The sequence below is a fragment of the Zeugodacus cucurbitae genome, chromosome X, assembly GCF_028554725.1.
Source record: "Zeugodacus cucurbitae isolate PBARC_wt_2022May chromosome X, idZeuCucr1.2, whole genome shotgun sequence".
Lineage (NCBI taxonomy): Eukaryota > Metazoa > Arthropoda > Insecta > Diptera > Tephritidae > Zeugodacus > Zeugodacus cucurbitae.
In genome coordinates, this window is record NC_071672.1 from 20,861,153 (window position 1) to 20,882,031 (window position 20,879).

A 20,879-nucleotide genomic window follows, 5' to 3' on the forward strand; every position below is an offset into this window, starting at 1 on the left:
CATGACAAGACAAAACAAGACAAGACAAAACAACACAACACACGACATGACATGATATCACAAGACAAGACAAGACAAGACAAGACAAGACAAGACAAGACAAGACAAGACAAGACAAGACAAGACAAGACAAAACAACACAACACACGACATGACATTACATGACAACATAAAACAAGACAAGACAAGACAAAACAAGACAAGACATGACAAGACAAAACAACACAGCACACGACATGACATGACATCACAAGACAAGGCAAGATAAGACAAAACAACACAACACACGACATGACATTACATGACAACATAAAACAAGACAAGACAAGACAAGACAAGACAAGACAAAACAAGACAAAACAAGACAAGACAAAACAAGACAAGACAAAACAACACAAGACAAGACAAGACAAGACAAGACAAGACAAGACAAGACAAGACAAGACAAGACAAGACAAGACAAGACAAGACAAGACAAGACAAGACAAGACAAGACAAGACAAGACAAGACAAGACAAGACAAGACAAGACAAGACAAGACAAGACAAGACAAGACAAGACAAGACAAGACAAGACAAGACAAGACAAGACAAGACAAGACAAGACAAGACAAGACAAGACAAGACAAGACAAGACAAGACAAGACAAGACAAGACAAGACAAGACAAGACAAGACAAGACAAGACAAGACAAGACAAGACAAGACAAGACAAGACAAGACAAGACAAGACAAGACAAGACAAGACAAGACAAGACAAGACAAGACAAGGCAAAACAACACAAGACAAGACAAAACAACACAACACACGACAGGACAGGACAAGACAAGACAAGACAAGACAAGACAAGACATGACACGGCAAAACAACACAAGACAAGACAAAACAACACAACACACGACAGGACAGGACAAGACATGACAAGACAAAGCAAGACAAAACAAGACAAAACAAGACAAGACAAGACAAAACAACACAACACACGTCAGGACAGGCCAAGACAGGACAAGACAAGACAAGACAAGACAAGACAAGACAAGACAAGACAAGACAAGACAAGACAAGACAAGACAAGACAAGACAAGACAAGACAAGACAAGACAAGACAAGACAAGACAAGACAAGACAAGACAAGACAAGACAAGACAAGACAAGACAAGACAAGACAAGACAAGACAAGACAAGGCAAGACAAGACAAGACAAGACAAGACAAGACAAGACAAGACATGACAAGACAAGACAAGACAAGACAAGACAGGACAAGACAAGACAAGTCAAGACATGACAAGACAAAACAAGACAAGACAAGACAACACAACACACGACATGATATGACATGACATGATATGACATGACATGACAAGACAAGACAGGACAGGACAAGACAAGACAAGACAAGACATGACAAGACAAAACAACACAACACACGACAAGACAAGACAAGACAAGACAAGGCAAGACAAGACAAGACAAGACATGACAAGACAAGACAAGACAAGACAAGACAAGACAAGACAAGACAAGACAAGACAAGACAAGACAAGCCTAGACAAGACAAGACAAGACAAGACAAGACATGACATGACAAGACAAAACAACACACCACACGACATGACATGACATCACAAGACAAGACAAGACAAGACAAGACAAGACAAGACATGACAAGACAAAACAACACAACACATGACATGACATCACAAGACAAGACAAGACAAGACAAGACAAGAGAAGACAAGACAAGACAAGACAAGACAAGACAAGACAAGACAAGACAAGACAAGACAAGACAAGACAAGACAAGACAAGACAAGACAAGACAAGACAAGACAAGACAAGACAAGACAAGACAAGACAAGACATGACAAGACAAGACAAGACATGACATGACAAGACAAAACAACACACCACACGACATGACATGACATCACAAGACAAGACAAGACAAGACAAGACAAGACAAGACAAGACAAGACAAGACAAGACAAGACAAGACAAGACAAGACAAGACAAGACAAGACAAGACAAGACAAGACAAGACAAGACAAGACAAGACAAGACAAGACAAGACAAGACAAGACAAGACAAGACAAGACAAGACAAGACAAGACATGCCATGACAAGACAAGACAAGACAAGACAAGACATGACAAGACAAGACAAGACAAGACAAGACAAGACATGACAAGACAAGACAAGACAAGACAAGACAAGACAAGACATGACAAGACAAGACAAGACAAGACATGACATGACAAGACAAAACAACACACCACACGACATGACATGACATCACAAGACAAGACAAGACAAGACAAGACAAGACAAGACAAGACAAGACAAGACAAGACAAGACAAGACAAGACAAGACAAGACAAGACAAGACAAGACAAGACAAGACATGACAAGACATGACAAGACAAGACAAGACAAGACATGACATGACAAGACAAAACAACACACCACACGACATGACATGACATCACAAGACAAGACAAGACAAGACAAGACATGACATGACAAGACAAAACAACACACCAAACGACATGACATGACATCACAAGACAAGACAAGACAAGACAAGACAAGACATGACAAGACAAGACAAGACAAGACAAGACAAGACAAGACAAGACAAGACAAGACAAGACAAGACAAGACAAGACAAGACATGACAAGACAAAACAACACAACACATGACATGACATCACAAGACAAGACAAGACAAGACAAGACAAGAGAAGACAAGACAAGACAAGACAAGACAAGACAAGACAAGACAAGACAAGACAAGACAAGACAAGACAAGACAAGACAAGACAAGACAAGACAAGACATGACAAGACAAGACAAGACAAGACATGACATGACAAGACAAAACAACACACCACACGACATGACATGACATCACAAGACAAGACAAGACAAGACAAGACAAGACATGACAAGACAAAACAACACAACACATGACATGACATCACAAGACAAGACAAGACAAGACAAGACAAGACAAGAAAAGACAAGACAAGACAAGACAAGACAAGACAAGACAAGACAAGACAAGACAAGAAATGACAAAACAACACAACACACGACATGACAAGACAAGACTAGACAATATAAGACATGACAAGACAAAACAACACAACACACGACATGACAAGACAAGACAAGAAAAGATAAGATATGACAAGACAAAACAAGACAAGACAGGGCAGGACAAGACAAGACAAGACAAGACAAGACAAGACAAGACAAGACATGACAAGACAAAACAAGACAAGACAAAACAACACAACACACGACATGACATGACATCACAATACAAGACAAGACAAGAAAAGACAAGACATGACAAGACAAGACAAGACAAGACAAGACAAGACAAGACAAGACAAGACAAGACAAGACAAGACAAGACAAGACAAGACAAGACAAGACAAGACAAGACAAGACAAGACAAGACAAGACAAGACAAGACAAGACAAGACAAGACAAGACAAGACAAGACATGACAAGACAAAACAACACAACACATGACATGACATCACAAGACAAGACAAGACAAGACAAGACAAGACAAGACAAGACAAGAGAAGACAACACGAGACAAGACAAGACAAGACAAGACAAGACAAGACAAGACAAGACAAGACGAGACAAGACAAGACAAGACAAGACAAGACATGACAAGACAAGACAAGACAAGACATGACATGACAAGACAAGACAAGACAAGACAAGACAAGACATGACAAGACAAGACAAGACATGACAAGACAAAACAAGACAAGACAAAACAACACAACACACGACATGACATGACATGACAAGACAAAACAACACAACACACGACATGACATGACAAGACAAGACAAGACAAGACAAGACAAGACAAGACAAGACAAGACAAGACAAGACAAGACAAGACAAGACAAGACAAGACATGACAAGACAAGACATGACAAGACAAAACAAGACAAGACAAAACAACACAACACACGACATGACAAGACAAGACAAGACAAGACAAGACGAGACAAGACAAGACAAGACAAGACAAGACATGACAAGACAAGACAAGACAAGACATGACATGACAAGACAAGACAAGACAAGACGAGACAAGACAAGACAAGACAAGACAAGACATGACAAGACAAGACAAGACAAGACATGACATGACAAGACAAGACAAGACAAGACAAGACAAGACAAGACAAGACATGACAAGACAAAACAAGACAAGACAAAACAACACAACACACGACATGACATGACATCACAATACAAGACAAGACAAGAAAAGACAAGACATGACAAGACAAGACAAGACAAGACAAGACAAGACAAGACAAGACAAGACAAGACAAGACAAGACAAGACAAGACAAGACAAGACAAGACAAGACAAGACAAGACAAGACAAGACAAGACAAGACAAGACAAGACAAGACAAGACAAGACAAGACAAGACAAGACAAGACAAGACAAGACAAGACAAGACAAGACAAGACAAGACAAGACAAGACAAGACAAGACAAGACAAGACAAGACAAGACAAGACAAGACAACACAAGACAAGCCAAGACAAGACAAGACAAGACAAGACAAGACAAGACAAGACAAGACAAGACAAGACAAGACAAGACAAGACAAGACAAGACAAGACAAGACAAGACAAGACAAGACAAGACAAGACAAGACAAGACATGACAAGACAAGACAAGACATGACAAGACAAAACAAGACAAGACAAAACAACACAACACACGACATGACATGACATGACAAGACAAAACAACACAACACACGACATGACATGACATTACATGACAAAACAAGACAAGACAAGACAACATAAAACAAGACAAGACAAGACAACACAAGACAAGACAAGACAAGACAAGACAAGACAAGACAGGACAGGACAAGACAAGACAAGACAGGACAGGACAAGACAAGACAAGACAAGACAACACACGACATGACATGACATTACATGACAAAACAAGACAAGACAAGACAACATAAAACAAGACAAGACAAGACAATACAAGACATGACAAGACAAAACAACACAACACATGACATGACATCACAAGACAAGACAAGACAAGACAAGACAAGACAATATCAGACAAGACAAGACAAGACAAGACAAGACAAGACAAAACAACACAACACACGACATGACATGACATCACAAGACAAGACAAGACAAGATAAGACATGACAAGACAAAGCAAGACAAGACAAAACAACACAACACACGTCAGGACAGGACAAGACAAGACAAGACAAGACAAGGCAAGACAAGACAACACAACACACGACATGACATGACATCACAAGACAAGACAAGACAAGACAAGACAAGACAAAACAACACAACACACGACATGACATGACATCACAAGACAAGACAAGACAAGACAAGATAAGACATGACAAGACAAAGCAAGACAAGACAAAACAACACAACACACGTCAGGACAGGACAAGACAAGACAAGACAAGACAAGGCAAGACAAGACAAGACAAGACATGACAAGACAAGACAAGACAAGACAGGACAAGACAAGACAACACAAGACAACACAAGACAAGAAGAGACAAGACAAGACAAGACACGACAAAACAACACAAGACAAGACAAAACAACACAACACACGACATGACATTACATGACAAAACAAGACAAGACAAGACAAAACAAGAAAAAGAAGACAAGACAAGACAAGACAAGACAAGACAATATAAGACATGACAAGACAAAACAACACAACACACGACATGACAAGACAAGACAAGACAAGAGAAGACAAGACAAGACAAAACAACACAACACATGACATGACATTACATGACAACATAAAACAAGACAAGACAAGACAAAACAAGACAAGACATGACAAGACAAAACAACACAGCACACGACATGACATGACATCACAAGACAAGACAAGACAAGACAAGATAAGACAAAACAACACAACACACGACATGACATTACATGACAACATAAAACAAGACAAGACAAGACAAGACAAGACAAGACAAGACAAGACAAGACAAGACAAGACAAGACAAGACAAGACAAGACAAGACAAGACAAGACAAGACAAGACAAGACATGACAAGACAAGACAAGACAAGACAATGCAAGACAAGACAAGACAAGACAAGACAAGACAAGAAAAGACAAGACAAGACAAGACAAGACAAGACAAGACAAGACAACACACGACATGACATGACATCACAAGACAAGACAAGACAAGACAAGATAAGACATGACAAGACAAAGCAAGACAAGACAAAACAACACAACACACGTCAGGACCGGACAAGACAAGACAAGACAAGACAAGACAAGACAAGGCAAGACAAGACAAGACAAGACATGACAAGACAAGACAAGACAAGACAGGACAAGACAAGACAACACAAGACAACACAAGACAACACAAGACAAGACAAGACAAGACAAGACAAGACAAGACAAGACACGACAAAACAACACAAGACAAGACAAAACAACACAACACACGACATGACATTACATGACAAAACAAGACAAGACAAGACAAGACAAAACAAGAAAAACAAGACAAGACAAGACAAGACAAGACAAGACTAGACAAGACAAGACAAGACAAGACAATATAAGACATGACAAGACAAAACAACACAACACACGACATGACAAGACAAGACAAGACAAGAGAAGACAAGACAAGACAAAACAACACAACACATGACATGACATTACATGACAACATAAAACAAGACAAGACAAGACAAAACAAGACAAGACATGACAAGACAAAACAACACAGCACACGACATGACATGACATCACAAGACAAGACAAGACAAGACAAGATAAGACAAAACAACACAACACACAACATGACATTACATGACAACATAAAACAAGACAAGACAAGACAAGACAAGACAAAACAAGACAAAACAAGACAAAACAAGACAAGACAAAACAACACAACACACGTCAGGACAGGACACGACAAGACAAGACAAGACAAGGCAAGACAAAACAAGACAAGACGTGACAAGACAAGACAAGACAGGACAAGACAAGACAAGACAAGACAAGACAGGGCAGGACAAGACAAGACAAGACAAGACAAGACAAGACAAGACAAGACAAGACAAGACAAGACAAGACAAGACAAGACAAGACAAGACAAGACAAGACAAGACAAGACAAGACAAGACAAGACAAGACAAGACAAGACAAGACAAGACAAGACAAGACAAGACAAGACAAGGCATGACAAGACAAAACAAGACAAGACAAGACAAAACAACACACGACATGACATGACATCACAAGACAAGACAAGACAAGACAAGACAAGACAAGACAAGACAAGACAAGACAAGACAAGACAAGACAAGACAAGACAAGACAAGACAAGACAGGACAAGACAAGACAAGACAAGACAAGACAGGGCAGGACAAGACAAGACAAGACAAGACAAGACAAGACAAAACAACACAACACACGACATGACAAGACAAGACAAGACAAGACAAGACAAGACAAGACATGACACGACAAAACAACACAAGACAAGACAAAACAACACAACACACGACAGGACAGGACAAGACATGACAAGACAAAGCAAGACAAAACAAGACAAAACAAGACAAAACAAGACAAGACAAGACAAGACAAGACATGACAAGACAAGACAAGACAAGACATGACATGACAAGACAAAACAACACACCACACGACATGACATGACATCACAAGACAAGACAAGACAAGACAAGACAAGACAAGACATGACAAGACAAAACAACACAACACATGACATGACAAGACAAGACAAGACAAGACAAGACAAGACAAGACAAGACAAGACAAGACAAGACAAAACAAGACAAGACAAAACAACACAACACACGACATGACATGACATCACAAGACAAGACAAGACAAGACAAGACAAGACAAGACAAGACAAGACAAGACAAGACAAGACAAGACAAGACAAGACAATACAAGACAAGACAAGACAAGACAAGACAAGACAAGACAAGACAAGACAAGACAAGACAAGACAAGACAAGACAAGACAAGACAAGACTAGACAAGACAAGACAAGACAAGACAAGGCAAGACAAGACAAGACAAGACAAGACAAGACAAGACAAGACAAGACAAGACAAGACAAGACAAGACAAGACAAGACAAGACAAGACAAGACAAGACAACACACGACATGACAAGACAAGACAAGACAATATAAGACATGACAAGACAAAGCAAGACAAGACAAGACAAGACATGACAAGACAAGACAAGACAAGACATGACATGACAAGACAAAACAACACACCACACGACATGACATGACATCACAAGACAAGACAAGACAAGACAAGACAAGACAAGACAAGACATGACAAGACAAAACAACACAACACACGACAAGACAAGACAAGACAAGACAAGGCAAGACAAGACAAGACAAGACATGACAAGACAAGACAAGACAAGACAAGACAAGACAAGACAAGACAAGACAAGACAAGACATGACAAGACAAGACAAGACAAGACATGACATGACAAGACAAAACAACACACCACACGACATGACATGACATCACAAGACAAGACAAGACAAGACAAGACAAGACAAGACAAGACAAGATAAGACATGACAAGACAAGACAAAATAAGACAAGACAAAACAACACAACACACGATATGATATGACATGACATGACAAGACAAGACAAGACAAGACAAGATAAGACATGACAAGACAAAATAAGACAAGACAAAACAACATAACACACGATATGACATGACAGGACAAGACAAGATGAGACAAGACAAGACAAGACACGATAAGACAAGACAAGACAAGACAAGACAAGACAAGACAAGACAAGACAAGACAAGACAAGACAAGATAAGACATGACAAGACAAAATAAGACAAGACAAAACAACACAACACACGATATGACATGACATGACATGACAAGACAAGACAAGACAAGACAAGACAAGACAAAACAAGACAAGACAATACAAGACAAGACAAGACAAGATATGACAAGACAAGACAAGACAAGACAAGACAAGACAAGACAAGACAAGACAAGACAAGACAAGACAAGACAAGACAATATAAGACATGACAATACACAACAAGACAAGACAAAACAACACGACATGACAAGACAAGACAAGACAAAGCAACACAAGACACGACATGACATGACATGACAAGACAAGACAAAACAACACAACACACGACATGACAAGACAAGACAAAAACACACGTCAGGACAGGACAAGACAAGAGAAGACAAGACAAGACGAGACAAGACAAGACAAGACAAGACAAGACAACACACGATATGACATGACAGGACAAGACAAGATGAGACAAGACAAGACAAGACAAGACAAGACAAGACATGACAAGACAAGACAAGACAACATTAAACAAGACAAGACAAGACAAGACAAGACAAGACAACACAAGACAAGACAAGACAAGACAAGACAAGACAAGACAAGACAAGACAAGACAAGACAAGACAACACAAGACAAGACAAGACAAGACAAGACAAGACAAGACAAGACAAGACAAGACAAGACAAGACAAGACAAGACAAGACAAGACAAGACAAGATAAGACATGACAAGACAAAATAAGACAAGACAAAACAACACAACACACGATATGACATGACAGGACAAGACAAGATGAGACAAGACAAGACAAGACAAGATAAGACATGACAAGACAAAATAAGACAAGACAAAACAACACAACACACGATATGACATGACAGGACAAGACAAGATGAGACAAGACAAGACAAGACAAGACAAGACATGACAAGACAAGACAAGACAACATAAAACAAGACAAGACAAGACAAGACAAGACAAGACAAGACAAGACAAGACAAGACAACATAAAACAAGACAAGACAAGACAACACAAGACAAGACAAGACAAGACAAGACAAGACAAGACAAGACAAGACAACATAAAACAAGACAAGACAAGACAAGACAAGACAAGACAAGACAAGACAAGACAAGACAAGACAAGACAAGACAAGACAAGACAAGACAAGACAAGATAAGACAAGACAAGACAACATAAAACAAGACAAGACAAGACAACACAAGACAAGACAAGACAAGACAAGACAAGACAAGACAAGACAAGACAAGACAAGACAAGACAAGACAAGACAAGACAAGACAAGACAAGACAAGACAAGACAAGACAAGACAAGACAAGACAAGACAAGACAAGACAAGACAAGACAAGACAAGACAAGACAAGACAAGACAAGACAAGACAAGACAAGACAAGACAAGACAAGACAAGACAAGACAAGACAAGACAAGACAAGACAAGACAAGACAAGACACGACAAGACAAAACAAGACAAGACAAGACAAGACAAGACAAGACAAGACAAGACAAGACAAGACAAGACAAGACAAGACAAGACAAGACAAGACAAGACAAGACAAGACAAGACACGACAAGACAAAACAAGACAAGACAAGACAAGACAATATAAGACATGACAATACACAACAAGACAAGACAAAACAACACAACACACGACATGACAAGACAAGACAAGACAAAAACACACGTCAGGACAGGACAAGACAAGAGAAGACAAGACAAGACGAGACAAGACAAGACAAGACAAGACAAGACAAGACAAGACAAGACAAGACAACATAAAACAAGACAAGACAAGACAACATAAAACAAGACAAGACAAGACAAGACAACACAAGACAAGACAAGACAAGACAAGACAAGACAAGACAAGACAAGACAAGACAAGACAAGACAAGACAAGACAAGACAAGACAAGACAAGACAAGACAAGACAAGACAAGACAAGACAAGATAAGACATGACAAGACAAAATAAGACAAGACAAAACAACACAACACACTATATGACATGACAGGACAAGACAAGATGAGACAAGACAAGACAAGACACGATAAGACAAGACAAGACAAGACAAGACATGACAAGACAAAACAAGACAAGACAAGACAAAGCAACACAAGACACGACATGACATGACATAACAAGACAAGACAAAACAACACAACACACGACAGGACAGGACAAGACAAGACAAGACAAGACAAGACAAGACAAGACAAGACAAGACAAGTCAAGACAAGACAAGACAAGACAAGACAAGACAAGACAAGACAAGACAAGACAAGACAAGACAAGACAAGACAAGACAAGACAAGACAAGACAAGATAAGACATGACAAGACAAAATAAGACAAGACAAAACAACACAACACACGATATGACATGACAGGACAAGACAAGATGAGACAAGACAAGACAAGACACGATAAGACAAGACAAGACAAGACAAGACAAGACAAGACAAGACAAGACAAGACAAGACAAGACAAGACAAGACAAGACAAAACAACACAGCACACGACAGGACAGGACAAGACAAGACAAGACAAGACAAGACAAGACAAGACAAGACAAGACAAGACAAGACAAGACAAGACAAGACAAGACAAGACAAGACACGATAAGACAAGACAAGACAAGACAAGACAACACAACACAGGACAGGACAAGACAAGACAAGACAAGACAAGACAAGACAAGACAAGACAAGACAAGACAAGACAAGACAAGACAAGACAAGACAAGACAAGACAAGACAAGACAAGACAAGACAAGACAAGACAACATAAAACAAGACAAGACAAGACAAGACAACACAAGACAAGACAAGACAAGACAAGACAAGACAAGACAAGACAAGACAAGACAAGACAAGACAAGACAAGACAAGACAAGACAAGACAAGACAAGACAAGACAAGACAAGACAAGACAAGACAAGACAAGACAAGTCAAGACAAGACAAGACAAGATAAGACATGACAAGACAAAATAAGACAAGACAAAACAACACAACACACGATATGACATGACAGGACAAGACAAGATGAGACAAGACAAGACAAGACACGATAAGACAAGACAAGACAAGACAAGACATGACAAGACAAAACAAGACAAGACAAGACAAAGCAACACAAGACACGACATGACATGACATAACAAGACAAGACAAAACAACACAACACACGACAGGACAGGACAAGACAAGACAAGACAAGACAAGACAAGACAAGACAAGACAAGACAAGACAAGACAAGACAAGACAAGACAAGACAAGACAAGACAAGACAAGACAAGACAAGACAAGACAAGACAAGACAAGACAAGACAAGACAAGACAAGACAAGACAAGACAAGACAAGACAAGACAAGACAAGACAAGACAAGACAAGACAAGACAAGACAAGACAAGACAAGGCAAGACAAGACAAGGCAAGACAAGACAAGACAAGACAAGACAAGACAAGACAAGACAAGACAAGACAAGACAAGACAAGACAAGACAAGACAAGACAAGACAAGACAAGACAAGACAAGACAACACAAGACAAGCCAAGACAAGACAAGACAAGACAAGACAAGACAAGACAAGACAAGACAAGACAAGACAAGACAAGACAAGACAAGACAAGACAAGACAAGACAAGACAAGACAAGACAAGACAAGACAAGACAAGACATGACAAGACAAGACAAGACATGACAAGACAAAACAAGACAAGACAAAACAACACAACACACGACATGACATGACATGACAAGACAAAACAACACAACACACGACATGACATGACATTACATGACAAAACAAGACAAGACAAGACAACATAAAACAAGACAAGACAAGACAACACAAGACAAGACAAGACAAGACAAGACAAGACAAGACAGGACAGGACAAGACAAGACAAGACAGGACAGGACAAGACAAGACAAGACAAGACAACACACGACATGACATGACATTACATGACAAAACAAGACAAGACAAGACAACATAAAACAAGACAAGACAAGACAACACAAGACAAGACAAGACAAGACAAGACAAGACAAGACAGGACAGGACAAGACAAGACAAGACAGGACAGGACAAGACAAGACAAGACAAGACAAGACAAGACAAGACAAGACAAGACAAGACAAGACAAGACAAGACAAGACAAGACAAAACAAGACAAGACAAGACAAGACAAGACAAGACAAGACAAAACAAGACAAGACAAGACAAGACAAGACAAGACAAGACAAGACAAGACAAGACAAGACAAGACAAGACAAGACAAGACAAGACAAGACAAGACAAGACAAGACAAGACAAGACAAGACAAGACAAGACAAGACAAGACAAGACAAGACAAGACAAGACAAGACAAGACAAGACAAGACAAGACAAGACAAGACAAGACAAGACAAGACAAGACAAGACAAGACAAGACAAGACAAGACAAGACAAGACAAGACAAGGCAAGACAAGGCAAGACAAGACAAGACAAGACAAGGCAAGACAAGACAAGACAAGACAAGACAAGACAAGACAAGACAAGACAAGACATGACAAGACAAGACAAGACAAGACAAGACAACACAAGACAAGACAAGACAAGACAAGACAAGACAAGACAAGACAAGACAAGACAAGACAAGACAAGACAAGACAAGACAAGACAAGACAAGACAAGACAAGACAAGACAAGACAAAACAAGACAAGACAAGACAAGACAAGACAAGACAAGACAAGACAAGACAAGACAAGACAAGACAAGACAAGACAAGACAAGACAAGACAAGACAAGACAAGACAAGACAAGACAAGACAAGACAAGACAAGACAAGACAAGACACGACAAGACAAGACAAGACAAGACAAGACAAGACAAGACAATATAAGACATGACAATACACAACAAGACAAGACAAAACAACACAACACACGACATGACAAGACAAGACAAGACAAAGCAACACAAGACACGACATGACATGACATGACAAGACAAGACAAAACAACACAACACACGACAGGACAACACAAGACAAGACAAGACAAGACAAGACAAGACAAGACAAGACAAGACAAGACAAGACAAGACAAGACAAGACAAGACAAGACAAGACAAGACAAGACAAAACAACACAACACACGACAGGACAGGAAAAGACAAGACAAGACAAGACAAGACAAGACAAGACACGATAAGACAAGACAAGACAAAACAACACAACACAGGACAGGACAGGAAGAGACAAGACAAGACAAGACAAGACAAGACAAGGCAAGACAAGACAAGACAAGACAAGACAAGACAACATAAAACAAGACAAGACAAGACAACACAAGACAAGACAAGACAAGACAAGACAAGACAAGACAAGACAAGACAAGACAAGACAAGACAAGACAAGACAAGACAAGACAAGACAAGACAAGACAAGACAAGACAAGACAAGACAAGACATGACAAGACAAGACAAGACATGACAAGACAAAACAAGACAAGACAAAACAACACAACACACGACATGACATGACATGACAAGACAAAACAACACAACACACGACATGACATGACATTACATGACAAAACAAGACAATACAAGACAACATAAAACAAGACAAGACAAGACAACACAAGACAAGACAAGACAAGACAAGACAAGACAAGACAGGACAGGACAAGACAAGACAAGACAGGACAGGACAAGACAAGACAAGACAAGACAAGACAAGACAAGACAAGACAAGACAAGACAAGACAAGACAAGACAAGACAAGACAAGACAAGACAAAACAAGACAAGACAAGACAAGACAAGACAAGACAAGACAAAACAAGACAAGACAAGACAAGACAAGACAAGACAAGACAAGACAAGACAAGACAAGACAAGACAAGACAAGACAAGACAAGACAAGACAAGACAAGACAAGACAAGACAAGACAAGACAAGGCAAGACAAGACAAGACAAGACAAGACAAGACAAGACAAGACAAGACAAGACAAGACAAGACAAGACAAGACAAGACATGACAAGACAAGACAAGACAACATAAAACAAGACAAGACAAGACAAGACAAGACAAGACAACACAAGACAAGACAAGACAAGACAAGACAAGACAAGACAAGACAAGACAAGACAAGACAAGACAAGACAACACAAGACAAGACAAGACAAGACAAGACAAGACAAGACAAGACAAGACAAGACAAGACAAGACAAGACAAGACAAGACAAGACAAGACAAGACAAGACAAGACAAGATAAGACATGACAAGACAAAATAAGACAAGACAAAACAACACAACACACGATATGACATGACAGGACAAGACAAGATGAGACAAGACAAGACAAGACAAGATAAGACATGACAAGACAAAATAAGACAAGACAAAACAACACAACACACGATATGACATGACAGGACAAGACAAGATGAGACAAGACAAGACAAGACAAGACAAGACATGACAAGACAAGACAAGACAACATAAAACAAGACAAGACAAGACAAGACAAGACAAGACAAGACAAGACAAGACAAGACAACATAAAACAAGACAAGACAAGACAACACAAGACAAGACAAGACAAGACAAGACAAGACAAGACAAGACAAGACAAGACAAGACAAGACAACATAAAACAAGACAAGACAAGACAAGACAAGACAAGACAAGACAAGACAAGACAAGACAAGACAAGACAAGACAAGACAAGACAAGATAAGACAAGACAAGACAACATAAAACAAGACAAGACAAGACAACACAAGACAAGACAAGACAAGACAAGACAAGACAAGACAAGACAAGACAAGACAAGACAAGACAAGACAAGACAAGACAAGACAAGACAAGACAAGACAAGACAAGACAAGACAAGACAAGACAAGACAAGACAAGACAAGACAAGACAAGACAAGACAAGACAAGACAAGACAAGACAAGACAAGACAAGACAAGACAAGACAAGACAAGACAAGACAAGACAAGACAAGACAAGACAAGACAAGACAAGACAAGACAAGACAAGACAAGACAAGACAAGACAAGACAAGACAAGACACGACAAGACAAAACAAGACAAGACAAGACAAGACAAGACAAGACAAGACAAGACAAGACAAGACAAGACAAGACAAGACAAGACAAGACAAGACAAGACAAGACAAGACAAGACACGACAAGACAAAACAAGACAAGACAAGACAAGACAATATAAGACATGACAATACACAACAAGACAAGACAAAACAACACAACACACGACATGACAAGACAAGACAAGACAAAAACACACGTCAGGACAGGACAAGACAAGAGAAGACAAGACAAGACGAGACAAGACAAGACAAGACAACACACGATATGACATGACAGGACAAGACAAGATGAGACAAGACAAGACAAGACAAGATAAGACATGACAAGACAAAATAAGACAAGACAAAACAACACAACACACGATATGACATGACAGGACAAGACAAGATGAGACAAGACAAGACAAAACACGATAAGACAAGACAAGACAAGACAAGACAAGACAAGACAAGACAAGACAAAACAACACAACACACGACAGGACAGGAAAAGACAAGACAAGACAAGACAAGACAAGACAAGACAAGACAAGACAAGATAAGATAAGACATGACAAGACAAAATAAGACAAGACAAAACAACACAACACACGATATGACATGACATGACATGACATGACAAGACAAGACAAGACAAGACACGACAAGACAAGACAAGACAAGACAAGACAAGACAAGACAAGACAAGACAAGACAAGACAAGACAAGACAAGACAAGACAAGACAAGACAAGACAAGACAAGACAAGACAAGACAAGACAAGACAAGACAAGACAAGACAAGACAAGACAAGACAAGACACGACAAGACAAAACAAGACAAGACAAGACAAGACAATATAAGACATGACAATACACAACAAGACAAGACAAAACAACACAACACACGACATGACAAGACAAGACAAGACAAAAACACACGTCAGGACAGGACAAGACAAGAGAAGACAAGACAAGACGAGACAAGACAAGACAAGACAAGACAAGACAATATAAGACATGACAATACACAACAAGACAAGACAAAACAACACAACACACGACATGACATGACATTACATGACAAAACAAGACAAGACAAGACAACATAAAACAAGACAAGACAAGACAACACAAGACAAGACAAGACAAGACAAGACAAGACAAGACAGGACAGGACAAGACAAGACAAGACAGGACAGGACAAGACAAGACAAGACAAGACAAGACAAGACAAGACAAGACAAGACAAGACAAGACAAGACAAGACAAGACAAGACAAGACAAAACAAGACAAGACAAGACAAGACAAGACAAGACAAGACAAAACAAGACAAGACAAGACAAGACAAGACAAGACAAGACAAGACAAGACAAGACAAGACAAGACAAGACAAGACAAGACAAGACAAGACAAGACAAGACAAGACAAGACAAGACAAGACAAGACAAGACAAGACAAGACAAGACAAGACAAGACAAGACAAGACAAGACAAGACAAGACAAGACAAGACAAGACAAGACAAGACAAGACAAGACAAGACAAGACAAGACAAGACAAGACAAGACAAGGCAAGACAAGGCAAGACAAGACAAGACAAGACAAGGCAAGACAAGACAAGACAAGACAAGACAAGACAAGACAAGACAAGACAAGACATGACAAGACAAGACAAGACAAGACAAGACAACACAAGACAAGACAAGACAAGACAAGACAAGACAAGACAAGACAAGACAAGACAAGACAAGACAAGACAAGACAAGACAAGACAAGACAAGACAAGACAAGACAAGACAAAACAAGACAAGACAAGACAAGACAAGACAAGACAAGACAAGACAAGACAAGACAAGACAAGACAAGACAAGACAAGACAAGACAAGACAAGACAAGACAAGACAAGACAAGACAAGACAAGACAAGACAAGACAAGACACGACAAGACAAGACAAGACAAGACAAGACAAGACAAGACAATATAAGACATGACAATACACAACAAGACAAGACAAAACAACACAACACACGACATGACAAGACAAGACAAGACAAAGCAACACAAGACACGACATGACATGACATGACAAGACAAGACAAAACAACACAACACACGACAGGACAACACAAGACAAGACAAGACAAGACAAGACAAGACAAGACAAGACAAGACAAGACAAGACAAGACAAGACAAGACAAGACAAGACAAGACAAGACAAGACAAGACAAAACAACACAACACACGACAGGACAGGAAAAGACAAGACAAGACAAGACAAGACAAGACAAGACACGATAAGACAAGACAAGACAAAACAACACAACACAGGACAGGACAGGAAGAGACAAGACAAGACAAGACAAGACAAGACAAGGCAAGACAAGACAAGACAAGACAAGACAAGACAACATAAAACAAGACAAGACAAGACAACACAAGACAAGACAAGACAAGACAAGACAAGACAAGACAAGACAAGACAAGACAAGACAAGACAAGACAAGACAAGACAAGACAAGACAAGACAAGACAAGACAAGACAAGACAAGACAAGACAAGACAAGACAAGACAAGACATGACAAGACAAGACAAGACATGACAAGACAAAACAAGACAAGACAAAACAACACAACACACGACATGACATGACATGACAAGACAAAACAACACAACACACGACATGACATGACATTACATGACAAAACAAGACAATACAAGACAACATAAAACAAGACAAGACAAGACAACACAAGACAAGACAAGACAAGACAAGACAAGACAAGACAGGACAGGACAAGACAAGACAAGACAGGACAGGACAAGACAAGACAAGACAAGACAAGACAAGACAAGACAAGACAAGACAAGACAAGACAAGACAAGACAAGACAAGACAAGACAAGACAAAACAAGACAAGACAAGACAAGACAAGACAAGACAAGACAAAACAAGACAAGACAAGACAAGACAAGACAAGACAAGACAAGACAAGACAAGACAAGACAAGACAAGACAAGACAAGACAAGACAAGACAAGACAAGACAAGACAAGACAAGACAAGGCAAGACAAGACAAGACAAGACAAGACAAGACAAGACAAGACAAGACAAGACAAGACAAGACAAGACAAGACAAGACATGACAAGACAAGACAAGACAACATAAAACAAGACAAGACAAGACAAGACAAGACAAGACAACACAAGACAAGACAAGACAAGACAAGACAAGACAAGACAAGACAAGACAAGACAAGACAAGACAAGACAACACAAGACAAGACAAGACAAGACAAGACAAGACAAGACAAGACAAGACAAGACAAGACAAGACAAGACAAGACAAGACAAGACAAGACAAGACAAGACAAGACAAGATAAGACATGACAAGACAAAATAAGACAAGACAAAACAACACAACACACGATATGACATGACAGGACAAGACAAGATGAGACAAGACAAGACAAGACAAGATAAGACATGACAAGACAAAATAAGACAAGACAAAACAACACAACACACGATATGACATGACAGGACAAGACAAGATGAGACAAGACAAGACAAGACAAGACAAGACATGACAAGACAAGACAAGACAACATAAAACAAGACAAGACAAGACAAGACAAGACAAGACAAGACAAGACAAGACAAGACAACATAAAACAAGACAAGACAAGACAACACAAGACAAGACAAGACAAGACAAGACAAGACAAGACAAGACAAGACAAGACAAGACAAGACAACATAAAACAAGACAAGACAAGACAAGACAAGACAAGACAAGACAAGACAAGACAAGACAAGACAAGACAAGACAAGACAAGACAAGATAAGACAAGACAAGACAACATAAAACAAGACAAGACAAGACAACACAAGACAAGACAAGACAAGACAAGACAAGACAAGACAAGACAAGACAAGACAAGACAAGACAAGACAAGACAAGACAAGACAAGACAAGACAAGACAAGACAAGACAAGACAAGACAAGACAAGACAAGACAAGACAAGACAAGACAAGACAAGACAAGACAAGACAAGACAAGACAAGACAAGACAAGACAAGACAAGACAAGACAAGACAAGACAAGACAAGACAAGACAAGACAAGACAAGACAAGACAAGACAAGACAAGACAAGACAAGACAAGACAAGACAAGACAAGACAAGACACGACAAGACAAAACAAGACAAGACAAGACAAGACAAGACAAGACAAGACAAGACAAGACAAGACAAGACAAGACAAGACAAGACAAGACAAGACAAGACAAGACAAGACACGACAAGACAAAACAAGACAAGACAAGACAAGACAATATAAGACATGACAATACACAACAAGACAAGACAAAACAACACAACACACGACATGACAAGACAAGACAAGACAAAAACACACGTCAGGACAGGACAAGACAAGAGAAGACAAGACAAGACGAGACAAGACAAGACAAGACAACACACGATATGACATGACAGGACAAGACAAGATGAGACAAGACAAGACAAGACAAGATAAGACATGACAAGACAAAATAAGACAAGACAAAACAACACAACACACGATATGACATGACAGGACAAGACAAGATGAGACAAGACAAGACAAAACACGATAAGACAAGACAAGACAAGACAAGACAAGACAAGACAAGACAAGACAAAACAACACAACACACGACAGGACAGGAAAAGACAAGACAAGACAAGACAAGACAAGACAAGACAAGACAAGACAAGATAAGATAAGACATGACAA